General features: G+C 40.5%; 1 protein-coding gene across 2 annotated transcripts in view; it reads right to left on the minus strand.

Moving 5' to 3' along the window:
- Positions 1-979: 979 nt before the first annotated feature.
- NBDY (negative regulator of P-body association) overlaps positions 980-13,906 on the minus strand; it is a 79,055-nt gene continuing 66,128 nt past the window's right edge. The window contains exon 2 of one of the 2 annotated variants that reach the window (XM_025373177.1): positions 980-2,029. The gene's annotated coding sequence lies outside the window, so the exon portion shown is untranslated. The remainder of the gene's footprint in view (positions 2,030-13,906) is intronic. The other variant, XR_003117585.1, reaches the window with a different exon arrangement.

Raw genomic sequence — 13,906 nt, forward strand, 5'->3', positions numbered from 1 at the left:
AAGTGCTGGGATTACAACATAAGCCCCATGCCCAGCCTTATATATTTTAGATACAAGTCATTAATGAGACATATTGTATGCAAAAAATATTCTTGCTGTGGCTGTCTTTCAAATTTCTTTACTGTGTTCACTGAATCAAAAGTTTTTTTAAAAAATTTTAATTATGTCCAGTTTATCTATTTTTTCCTTTATTAACTTGTGCTTTTGGTGTAAGAACTAAAAATTCAATGCCTAATTCAAGGTCACAAAAATTTATTCTGTATTTCCTCCTAGGAGTTTTATAGTGTAACACTTATATTTGAGTCTTTGGCCTATTTTGAGTTAATTTTTGTATTTTGCATTTCTTTCTCTTTTTTTTTTTTTTTGCATGTGGATACCACGTTGTCCCAGGACGATTTGTTGAAAATAGTTATTTCCCCTTTTAATTGTCTTGCCTCCCTTGTTAGAAGTTAATTGGCTGAAAATTAACTTTTGTGAGGGCTTATGTCTGGACTTTGGATTCTATTTCATCGATCAATATTTATATCCTACGCCAGTACCACATAGACTTGTTTATTGTAGCTTTGTAATAAGTTTTAAAATTTGGTAATGTGACTCTTCAAACTTTGTATACTTCAAGATTGTTTTGGCTATTCTGGGTCCATTACATTTTCATATGAACTTTAGAATCAGGTTATAAATTTCTTCAAAGTAGACAACCTTATTTTTGATGAGGATTTCATTGAATATTTTGATTATTTTGAAGAGTGTCATCATCTTTATAATACTATGCCTTCTGATGCATAAAATGCCTTTCACCAGATGTCAGTTTAAAGAAGTCTGTGATTACTGTTTGTGATGTTCACGCTGGCTCAAAAGTTTTAAAACTCTAATGTGTGATTAGTAATATTATACTATCTTTAAAATAATTGTCTATAATTTATTAAGTGTGCATAACATAACTCTAGAATATACGTAAATGTCACCATACCTCCATTTGTGATTTTTCAGATTCTTTAATTCTGACACTAGGGACTAATTTCAGAGGACTGTGTAAAATATTCAGGTTTCACAATCTCCCTAAATATTCATTTTATAATGTCAGCTTTAATTACTTATTTGAACAAATTGTATTATTATATTTTAATTTATAGGCCAAGTTTATCTGACATTTTCAGATATAATATATGCTTTTGAATCTGTTTATCTTTTATTACAATTCGGAGGTAGAAGTTTTATTTTTTATATCCCTGGTAATTATTATAGTCTATAAATTTTTTTCTATAACCCTCTAATTCCTGAAAAATTTATGAACTATATGAAATATTGAAAGCTGCTATCTAATGTTTTTCCAATTTACTTGTATTTTTTCACCATAATATTTATTACTGTTTTTAATTAGGATATTCTATTTGTTCAATACTAAGCATTTTAGAAGGAAAGTAGAAAATTATAAAAAAACAAGACCACTAACCATTTTAGTAAGAAAAAAATAGTTAAGATGTAAAATAATATGATGAGGATTAGCATAAAAAGATGTAGATTCCATGAAAAAATTGACAGCAAGGTAAAGAAAGTGTACTGGAAACTTAATTCTTTTCTTGGATTTGACCTTCCTCTCTTTTCTTGTATTTTTCACTGAAATAAATGAACAAATAGACATAAATAAATGAATAAATGTAGGAAGAAGGTCATATTTCAACACCAATTTTAGTAAAGCTTTATATATATGGAGTTCTTATAAAATAGTTACTTAAATTTCACAATTTACTACATGTAGTCATATAGATCTAACACAGCACTTAGAGACAAACTTTATTGGGGCCTTAATGGATTTATAGGAATATAAAGTTATACAACAAGAACTGGATGTCACCAAAAGATCGCACTGGTTGGCTGCTGCAGGACCATCTCACAGGCATTATTTGCTTTGGTAAGTTCACCATGATCCAGGCCATGGCCTTAAATCGCAGAGGTCTTACAACCCGATCTTGCCCATGTCTTATAATTCATCGAAATTCAGGAAGTGAAATCATGCTTGTTCATAAGACTGAAAGATACAGAAAGAGAACAAAAGTTTATTGACTTATAATGAGAAATTCCATGATCATACAGGTCAGATATGTCTGTTGAACAGAAAACACCTCACTTTCCCTATTAAGCAGGTTAAAGAGAATGCAAAATTATTCGATGAGTGCTTAATAAATATTAAATCAAAGGCATACAATGCTGATAACCTGCATCTTGTTGGTATCTAATGTATTTGAATGCAAAATAATTTATGTGTTAGGTGGACTAGATGTTTCTATTATCCTAGGCATATTTCTCCCCCAAAAAGTACAGGGATGTCTACTGCTGTTACTCGTGTTTTATTAGGCTTCCAAAACTGATCAGTCAGGCTTATTGTTCCCTCATAGCCCCTTGACAAACTGCTATATTCCTTGGAAATTTTATATTTATTTATTTACACAAATAATACATGAATAAATACATGAATAAAATCTAACTGTATATAATTCAAACAACATAGACAGAATTCTTCTTACTGCTGAACTTTTACCATTCCTCAGTCTTTCTCCTATTTCCATAAGAAAACATAGGTATCACTTCTTTCTAGACCTTTTTATTTCTATTTAAATGTACACATACATAGTATTTATAATTATATAATAATTTAGATTTGGAGTTTATAATATAAATTAGATCATCCTAGCATGCACTTCTGCAATTTGTTTTTATTTTTATAAATGTCTTAATAATTTTTAATATAAAAATAGATCAGTCTCAATATTTCAATGGTTTCAAAATATTGCATTGTATTACAGTATAATTTTAAAATCATTCTGTTGAAAGACATTTAATATGATTGCAACATTTTTATTACAAACAATAAAGCCAATTTGTTCATCTGTAGAATTATTTCCATATATTCTACAAATAAAACACAAGTCAAAACTTACAAACATTAAAATTATGATACAGATAAAATACTTTAGAAGTGTATAATTTTATAGAGTATAGATATTTAACCAAATCCTTTCTAAAACTGAGAATTCTGGAGACTTTCGATTGTGGCAAATATGATGACCTAATATTAAAGTCAACTATATTTATTATTATTATTGGCCATATATTTTTTGTCTTCTATGAATTGCCTGTTCTTTGACTATATTTCTATCAGGCTTTGTTTCTGTATTAACATAAAAAAGTGTATTATATATTCTAGGAATTAATGACATCCATTAACTATCTTTTAAATGGAACCATACTGTATATAAATAGTCTTTAAGTTTACTTATGATGTTTTTCTTCATATAAAGTTTGCATGTTTTATAAAAGAAAATTGTATTTAGAAATATAATACAAAGGTATTAAAATGAGGAAAACAATATAAAATGTATAAAAGAGAAAATTAACAATTTCTTCCAGAAAAACAATTCTAAATCTGTGGAAGTTAAAAGATGTTAAAAGTATGGAATAAATGCCTAATAATTTTTTCCATAACCAATCAAAGACATATATACTTACCAACATGTAACTCTTTCTGTGTGTTGTTACACAAAATAAGTTTGTATTATACACATTACTCCAGACATGTTTTATTTATTTAATAATATCTCATAGTAACCACATAAACTTAAATATTTTTAAAATATCTGCACAAAATTCCACCAGATGGGTCCACCAAAACATAGTATTTCTCAAAATGAACAGAACTGAGACAGTTTCCAATTGTTTTCACAACTATGCAAATATATTCTCAGCTGGTATAATAAAAAAGTTAAACAGTTTGTGGATTACTATTTCAAATGTTGTAGTAAACAATTTTTCAAACACCAATCATAACAGGAGCATGTTGTCATACTTTAAATTTCTACAAAAGATAAAGAAAATATGGCATATGTTTGATTTATTGTACCTTAATAGAATTATAAAAGTGGACAATTTTTTAAGAATTTAGTAATCCAAAATTTCTTAGTCATGATTATCTCCTCATTTTGATGCAGAAAAATAAAATTTCATTTAAATGAATCTCTATAAAGGGTCATTGTATATGAATGATTTTAATAATCTTTGCAACATAGGTTTAAATCTCTTTACCAGATGCTATACTGTGTTTTGGTTTAAAATTAAGTGTTTTTAGCATTTTTATTAAAATATTTTCATTATCAAAGCATAATTTATTGATGATTTTCAAACTTTCCTGATTTCTCAGAAAGATCTATTTAAGCCAAGTCATATAATCTATAAAATCATGAATTTATATTAAAATGAGTTGATTTATCACTACTTTAAGAATAAATTTCTCAATGTAGTAAAAATTGTGTATAAGATAAGACAGAAATATAAAAAGTATTATAGAATGAGGTAAAGGTTAAATATATATTACAAAAATATATTCTCTATTAGCTATTAATGACACATAAAATATGACATTTCTTACTATCACATTTGATCAAATTAAAAAAAAAGAAATACCCCAAAATATGATCAAGAGTCTAAGGTGAACAGCAAAAGAAAAGATGTGGTTCGCCGCTTGCAGTGGTTCACGCCTGCAATCCCAGCACTTTGGGAGGCTGAGGTGAGCAGATCACGAGGTGAAGAGATGGAGGCCATCCTGGCCAACATGGTAAAGCCCCATCTCTACTAAAAGTACAAAAAAAATCAGCTGGACATGGTGGCATGCACCTGTAGTCCCAGCTACTCAGGAGCCTGACGCAGGAGAATCGGTTGAACCTGGGAGGTAGAGGTTGCAGTGAGTCGAGGTCACACTACTGCACTCCAGCCTGGGCAATAGAGTGAGACTCCTTCTCAAAAAGATAATAATAATAATAATGTGGTTCATAACTTGGGTCACTTAAACAATAAGCAAAAGAAAATTAAAACATACAATGCAAAAGAGAAATGATCTTTCCAAAATAACAACTTAATAATCCCTCATTGATACATAATCAACTTTAATAAAACTAAGTTCCTTAAATGCCCTGAAAAGCCATGAAAAAAAAGTTAGAGTAAAATAAATGGAGAAAAATATTTCATATAACACTCAATAAAGCCATTCAGTAACCACTAAAAAACAACTCAATAAAAAAAGACTCAAAAACCATGAAATTAAAAGAAGATAAAATATCACTATGAATCCACCACTGGGAAGAAAAATTCATCACCTAAAATGACTACCTTTGGTCCAGAAAAAATGATAGAAAGAAAATACAAAAATCAATTACAATCTGAAAGTACTAAATAAAAAAGTAAAAGAAGAAATTGAAAAACACGAAAGAAAAAAACTGAAACTGATACCAATTATGTTAAGATCAATGTAAAGCAGTGAACGTAAAAAAAGAAAAACAAAAAAAGAAAGACAAAAGAATCAGACTGAGAAGAAGCAATGACAATGAACAGGAGTGGCAAAGAGACACCAGTGACATCCCCACGAGAAAACACACAACCAAGAAGCTTTGTGACAATGGGATCCTTTCTGAGTGTAAGTTTTTAAGCAGTTTGACCAAGGAAGCTCCAGTTTCACACCCACTGCTGGGGCCTATCTGATAACAGACTTCCTGCATTCATTCTCAAAGGAAGGCCCAAGTTACCCCATCAATGGCATGATGACCCAGTCTTGGAGACAGAAAAGCATGCCCATCGCAAGTGGTGATTCAGAGCCTGTATGGGAGAGTTTGTGGGCAGTCTTATGCCAGTGGTGGTATGTTTACGTGCATGTCTGTGTGGGGGAACACTTGGGCCCACACCCTTGTGCCCCGTGTGAGGTTTCTTGTGTCTCTGCTTGTGTGTTTGTGGTTACATTTCGGGGTGTGGAGTCCCTTCAGAGTGCGTGTGTGTGTGTCTCTGTCTGTGGTCTGTGGGCGTCTGCCTGTATGAGTGAGAGTGGGCAAATGGGCACGTGGCAGAGACAGCCTGCCTGTACACACTGAAATGTGAATCGTTGTTGTGTTCACATGGCTGGACTGGAAAGAAAGGCAACAGGACACAACTTGCCAAGGCTCCCACTGGCTCAGGATTGGACATTTACAGAGTCCACAAGGAGAATGGGGACAAACAACGAGCCAAGAGGTACTGGAAAATTCATGAATTCACAATGATATTGAACTTAAAAGTAACACCTGGGTGGCTCTCTCTCTCTCTTTTTTTTTTATTTAATACTTTAAGTTCTAGGGTACATGTGCACAACGTGTAGATTTGTTACATATGTATACATGTGCCATGTTGGTGTGCTGCACCCGTTAACTCGTCATTTACATTAGGTATATCTCCTAATGCTATCCCTCCCCCCTACCCCTACCCCACAACAGGCCTCGGTGTGTGATGTTCCCCACCCTGTGTCCAACTGTTCTCATTGTTCACCAGAGAAACTGAACTGGTGACTTTCATCTCTGCTCCTTTAAGAATGAAAGGGAAGCCTCCCTCCAGGCCTGGTGCTGCAAGGGGACACACCCATCACCAATGAGCAGAAGAAGCAGCAGTCTGGATAGAACATTTGTCCCGCAGAGAGCTGAAAGTGAAAGGAAAAAGGAAGAAGAAGAACAAAGAAATAGAAGGAGAAAAAGAACAAGTGGCAGCTTCATGCCACCACAGCTGTCCTGAAGGATCTAGTTCAGGGGTGTATCACTGCATGATGACATACACAACAAGTGGCAAAGAAACACGAGTGACATCCAGGTGAAAAGACACACCACTGAAAAGCTTCTCATCGATGGGGTCCTTTCTGAGTGGGATCAAGGGCTCTGATCCACAAGTAGGCCTGCAGGAGCAAAAGAGAACAAAGGTGCAGGCAAAATCTTGCCCTTTGAATGTCATCAGCACACTTCAAGTGGCCACCAAGTCCCTAGTACACAAGGCCAAGGTAGGGAAGGACCCTGGACATGGGAGGAGAGATGAAAAAGGGGAGAAACCAGACCCCCCAAAAAAGAGGTAATCAGCCACCTATGGCAAATAGGGAGAGAGGGCAGAAAGAGGAGGGAGATTCTGATTATGCACTTCAGGGGTCAGACAGGGTCCATCTAATTTTCTTAGGAAAAGTAAGCATGTTCTCCCTGGTGATGTGTCCGTGCCCATTCAACCCTCCCCAAACCACAAGTGGACTAAAAGTAAAGACAGTGAAGATAAAAAAAAGTGGGAGGCTGGCAAGATGGCGGAATAGGAACAGCTCCAGTCTGCAGCTCCCAGCGAGATCAACGCAGAAGATGGGTGATTTCTGCATTTCAAACTGAGGTACCAGCTTCATCTCACTGGGACTGGTTGGACTGTGGGTGCAGCCTAAGGAGGGTGAGCCAAAGCAGGGTGGGGGTGTCACCTCACCAGGGAAGTGCAAGGCGTCAGGGAATTCCCTCTTCTAGCCAAGGGAAGCCATTAGGGACTGTACCATGCACTCCAGCCCAGATACTGCACTTTTCCCATGGTCTTCACAACCCGCAGACCAGGAGATACACTCCGGTACCCATGCCACCAGGACCCTGGGTTTCCAGCACAAACCTGGATGGCCATTTGGGCAGACACCAAGCTAGCCACAGAAGTGTTTTTTTTTTTTTTTCCATACGCCAGTGGCACCCAGAAGTCCAGTCAGACAAAACCATTCACTCCCCTGGAAAGGAGGCTGAAGCCAGGGGGCCAACTGGTCTGGCTCGGCGGGTCCCAACCCCATGGAACCCAGCAAGCTAAGATCTACTGGCTTGAAATTCTCGCTGCTAGCACACCAGTCTGAGTTTGACTTGGGATGCTGGAGCTTGGTGGGGGGAGGGGCATCTGCCATTGCTGAGGCTTAAGTAGACGGTTTTACCCTCACAGTGTAAACAAAGCTGCCAGGAAGTTTGAACTGGGTGGAGCCCACCGCAGCTCAGCAAGGCCACTGCAGCCAACCTGCCTCTCCAGATTCCCTCCTTTCTGCACAGGGCATCTCTGAAAGAAAGGCAGCAGCCACAGTCAGGGACTTATAAATAAAACCCCACCTCCTTGGGACAGAGCACCTGGGGGAAGGGGCGGTTGGGGGTGCAGCTTCAGCAGACGTAAACATCCCTGCCTGGTACTTCTGACTAGAGCAGCAGATCTCCCATCACAACATTCAAGCTCTGATAACGGACAGACTGGCTCCTCAAGTGAGTCCCTGACACTCGTGTATCCTGACTGGGAGACACTTCCCAGCAGGCGCCGACAGATACCTCATACAGAAGAGCTCTGGCTGGCATCTGGCAGGTGTCCTTTTGGGACAAAGGTTCCAGAGGAAAGAACAGGCAGCAATCTTTGCTGGTCTGCAGCCTCCACTAGTGATAGCCAGGCAAACAGGGTCTGGAGTGGACCTCCAGAAAATTCCAGCAGACCTGCAGCAGAGGGGCCAGATTGTTAGAAGAAAAACTAACAAACATAAAGGAATAGTATCAACATCAACAAAAAGGACATTCAATCAGAGACCTCAGCTGATGGTCACCAACTTCAAAGACCAAAGGTAGATAAATCCGTGAGGACAGGGAGAAACCAGCACAAAAATGCTGAAAATTCCAAAAACCAGAACATTTCTTCTCCTCCAAAGAATCACAACTCCTTGCCAGCAAAGGAACAAAACTGAGAATGATTTGGAAAAATTAACAGAAGTGACTTGAAAAGGTGAGTAAGGCCGGGCACAGTGGCTCAAGCCTGTAATCCCAGCACTTTGGGAGGCCGAGACGGGTGGACCACGAGGTCAGGAGATCGAGACCATCCTGGCTAACACGGTGAAACCCCGTCTCTACTAAAAAATACAAAAAACTAGCCGGGTGAGGTGGCGGGCGCCTGTAGTCCCAGCTACTCGGGAGGCTGAGGCAGGAGAATGGAGTAAACCCGGGAGGCAGAGCTTGCGGTGAGCTGAGATCTGGTCACTGCACTCCAGCCTGGGCGACAGAGCGAGACTCCATCTCAAAAAAAAAAAAAAAAGAAAAGAAAAGGTGAGTAATAACAAACTCCTCCAAGCTAAAGGAACATGTTCTATCCCAATGCAAGGAAGCTGGTTTAGATGAAAAAAGATTACATGAATTGCTAACTAGAATAACCAGTTTAGAGAGGAAGATAAAGGACCTAATGGCACTGAAAAACACAGCAGGAGAACTTTGTGAAGCATACACAGGTATAAATAGCTGAATCAATCAAGCAGAAGAAAGGATATCACAGATTGAAGATCAACTCAATGAAATAAAGCAAGAAGACAAAATTAGAGAAAAAAGAGACCAAAGAAACGAGCAAAGCCTCCAAGAAATATGGGACTATGTGAAAAGACCAAAACTTCATTTGATTTGTGCACCTGAAAGTGACAGGGAGAATGGAACCAAGTTGGAAAAGATTCTTCACGATATTACCCAGGATAACTTCCCCAACCTAACAAGGCAGGCGAACATTCATATTCAGAAAATACAGAAAACACCAAAAAGATACTCCTTGAGAAGAGCAACCCCAAGACACATAATCATCAGATTCACCAAGGTTGAAATGAAGGAAAAAATATTAAGGGCAGACAGAGAGAAAGGTTGGGTTAGCCACAAAGGGAAGACAATCAGAATAATAGCAGATCTCTCGGGAGAAATCCTACAAGCCAGAAAAGAGTGGGGCCAATATTCAACTTTCTTAAAGAAAAGAATTTTCAACCCAAAATTTCATATTCAGCCAAACTAAGTTTCATAAGCAAAGGAGAAATAAAATCCTTTACAGACAAGCAAATGCTGAGAGATTTTGTCACCACCAGGCCTGCCTTACAAGAGCTCCTGAAGGAAGCACGAAACATGGAAAGGATCAACCAGTACCAGCCACTGCAAAAAAATGTTAAATTGTAAAGACTATCAACATGCTGAAGAAACTGCATCAATTAACAGGCAAAATAACCAGCTAGCATCATAATGACAGGATTAAATGCACACACAATAATATTAACCTTAAATGAAAACGGGCTAAATGCCCCAAAGAAAAGACGCAGACTGGCAAATTGGATAAAGAGTCAGGACCCATTGCTGTGCTGTATTCAGGAGACCCATCCCATGTGCAAAGACACACATAGGCTCAACATAAAAGGATGGAGGAATATTTACGAAGCAAATGGAAAGCAAAATAAAGCAGGGGAAAAAAAGCAAAAAAAAAGCAATCCTAGTCTCTGATAAGACAGAGTTTACATGAGCAAAGATCAAAAGAGACAAAGAAGGACATTACATAATGGTAAAGAAATCAATGCAACAAGAAGAGCTAACTATACTAAATATATGTGCACCCAATACAGGAGCACCAAGATTCATAAAGCAAGTTCTTAGAGACCTACAAAGAGACTTACACTCCCACACAAAAATAGTGGGAGACTTTAACACCCCACTGTCAGTATTAGACAGATCAATGAGAAAGAAAATTTACAAGGATATCCAGGACTTGAACTCAGCTCTGGACCAAGTGAACTTAATAGACATCTACAGAACTCTCCACCTCAAATCAATGGAATATACATTCTTCTCAGCAGCACATTGCACTTATTCTAAAACTGACCACACAGTTGGAAGTAAAACACTCCTCAGCAAATGCAAAATGGAAACTATAACAAATAGTCTCTAAGACCACAGTGAATTAAATTATAACTCAGGATTAAGAAACTCACTCAAAACTGTACAACTACATGAAAACAGAACAATCTGCATCTGAATAACTACTTGGTAAATAATGAAATGAAAGCAGAAATAAAGATGTTCTTTGAACTAATGAAAACAAAGACACAACGTACCAGAATCCCAGGGACACGTTTAAAGCAGTGTGTAGAGGGAAATTTATAGCACTAAATGCCCACAAGAGAAAGCAGGAGAGATCTAAAATCAACACCATAACATCACATTTAAAAGAAACAGAGAAGCAGAAGCAAACAAATTCAAAATCTAGCAGAAGGCAAGAAATAACTAGGATCAGATCAGAACTGAAGAATACAGAGACAGGAAAAATCCGTCAAAAAATAATCAATGCATCCAAGAGCCGGTTTTTGAAAAGATCAAAAAAATAGACTGCTAGCCAGCCTAATGAAGAAAAGAGAGAAGAATCAAATAGATGCAATAAAAAAATGATAAAGGGGATATCACCACTGATCCCACAGAAATACAAACTACCATCAGAGAATACAGACACCCTGCCCGACTCCCTTCTGCTAGAAGGGTCAACAATCTATGGACACCTGTTGGACCTGGCTGCTTTGATCCAAGCTTTTGTCCCTTCCCCAAGAAAGAGTGTGCTGCCTATTGACAAGTGTGCTGCGCACAAGCAGGCAGCCTGGTCTCCTTATGAGGCTTGTGCAAATTCAGAGAAGTAATCAGCAGTGGCCCACAAGCAGCCCACGCACTCACACACCCCTTCCACTGTACCTTCACACTGCCCCCAGTATGACCTATCCCCACCATGCCACAGTCCCAAGGGTGGGATTTCTTGAGGATAGGCTCCTCTAATTCACTGGGACCACTGCCCCAGAATCCAGAGGGAAGGAGGCAGAGAGCCTTTCGATTGTTGCGGGTTTCCCCAAAGAGACCACGTAGGTGGGGAGTCCTGCTGTAGGTGAGGTGAGTGCTCCTTGGCCGGTTTCTTTGTTTCTTTTCTTTTTGTTTTATTTTATTTGATTGTTGTTTGTTTTGTTTTGTCGGAAGCAAAAGGAGAAAGAGAAAGGCAAGGGAAATAAGTGACTGCCATTTCTGGAGCCACACTGCCATCCAGAGGCAGTTGTTTCTGAACACGACAGGCTGCAGGAACACTTGCCTTCTGACAGGCACAGACTCCAGCGAGAATATGTCGGGTTGGGTGGACTCTGACTAAGCCAGGGTTTCCCCCTTCGCGGTTCCGAGCCCTTGAAGGAAGTCTGCCTGCCATTTGGACCCCATGGAGAAGCAGCTAATCTAGAGGCCCAGGGACAGAGCAGCCAGGCAGCCCCAAGACCAGTCAGCTCAGGCGGCGGAGGTGCCCCGGCAGCCATCTTGAGGTGGGCTTAAGGGAAGCCACTGACTAGTGACGGCTGAGACTGGGGTCGCTTACACGGGTCTCTTTTGTGGGGAGTTCTGGGGTGCCCTTGCCTGGAATCACGCTGGGGCCAGAGGTCCCCTGTCCTCCCAGTGAACCAAGGAGCTTTGGGGTGCTGTGCGCGGGACGACTCCTGCCCGGCAATTCCTGGAGATGGACAGGGGAACCCATGGAGGGCCGCCCCTTCCTGCCCTTTTTTCGGAGAGGGCTGTGGAGCCCGGGCGCCATCCTGGTAATGAGAAAAGGCAAAGGGCCAGCCAGGAGTTCCTCTCTCGTCCGGCTTCAGCCTGGGGGCCCCACGCCGCCACCATCTCTTTCGTGCTCCCGGGATTTCTCCAGCACTAGTGCCCAGCTGCCTCCAGTTTCCAGAAACAGATTCCGCTCGATGGCAGTATGGCTCTACAAACACGAACTACAAGCTTAACTCTGCCCCTGCAGTCCGACAGCCTCCACCCTTTCCAATGTGAAAAAAGAAAAGGGAAAGAGAAACAAAAAAAGACAGGGAGGACAAAAGGGAACCAGCCACCTGGTCTCAGGTTGACCACCAAACTTAAGGGACCCTATGACCTAGGACCAGTAGGCCCGAGACACTGCGGGAATCCTCTTTATGCAGCCAGCCTTTGCTTTTCCTTTGGCGCTCTCCAGGTTTCATGGCTCATGCACATGCAGAAAAATAGAAGACAAATGATACGTAATCATGGCCACTGGGAAACCACAGGAAGACTGGGATCATGGGGCTGCCGCCCCAGGACAAGGTGCTGGTCACCCAGTTGAATTAACCAAGGTTTTGCTGCAGGACTGGTGGCTCTCCCAGGGCTCCAGGTAGGAGCTCCCAGGAGCTCCAGGTAGAGTTTACCACCTTGGGCTGGCACATGGAGGTCACCAAAACGGGCGAATGACTCAACAGGCAGTCACAAGGCATGTGGCAGGAGTCTCCTTCAGAGGGGATACTCAGCAACTGACTCAAGTTGGACTCTGTGCAGGCTGCCCTGGCTTTCACATGGGGTGTGAGGGGGAATGGGGTGACAGGAGGGTGGTTTAGGGGAGCTGGTGAAGGCCACCATGCAACACAGATTCCCATGGCATCACAGAGGGCCAAGGGTCCCAAGGGGACTCTCTGCCTCTACCCAAAGTGTGGTCCCTTTTTAAACAGGTTGACCCAGGGGGCTCCAGTTTCACACTGGCTGCTGGGGCTTATCTGATAACAGACTTCCACATTCATTGGCAGGAGAAGGCCCTAGTTGCCCAATCAACAGTATAGTGACCCAGGCCTGGAGCCACGAATCCTCACCCATAACCCATTGCCTGTGGCCGACAGACAGCCTTTATGGGAGAGTTCGTGGGCAGTCTCGTGCCTGTGGCGACGCATGTGTGTGTGCATCTGTGTGGGAGAATGCTTGGGCCCACAACCCTGTGCCTGTGTGAGGATTTGTGTGTGTGTGTGTGCATGTGTGTCTATGAGTTTGTGCGTGTGTGTGTGCATGTGTTAGTGTATGTGTTTGTGTCTGTGTATCTCCCTGTGCATGTGTGTTTGTGATTATATTTGTGGTTGTTGGGGGGTTCCCTTTGAGCGCCTGTGATTGTGTCTGCGTCTGTTGTCTCTGGGTACCTGCCTGTGTGAGTGAGAGTAGGCAAATGGGCACATGGGAGAGACAGCCTGCCTGTACACACTGAAATCTGGATCGTTGTGTTCACATGGCTGGATTGAAAGAAAAGGCAAAGGGGGACAACATGCTGAGGCTTCTACTGGCTCAGGATTACACATTTAGAGCATCCACAAAGAGAATAGGAAAGAACGGTGAGCCACGAGGAACAGGTTAAGGAGTGGGTTCATGGTGACATTTCATGAAAAGTAACACATGGGCATCTTTGTGGAGCACCAGAGGGACTGAACTGGTGACCTTCATCTCTGCTCCTTTAA

The sequence above is a fragment of the Theropithecus gelada genome, chromosome X (genome assembly GCF_003255815.1).
Source record: "Theropithecus gelada isolate Dixy chromosome X, Tgel_1.0, whole genome shotgun sequence".
Taxonomy (NCBI): domain Eukaryota; kingdom Metazoa; phylum Chordata; class Mammalia; order Primates; family Cercopithecidae; genus Theropithecus; species Theropithecus gelada.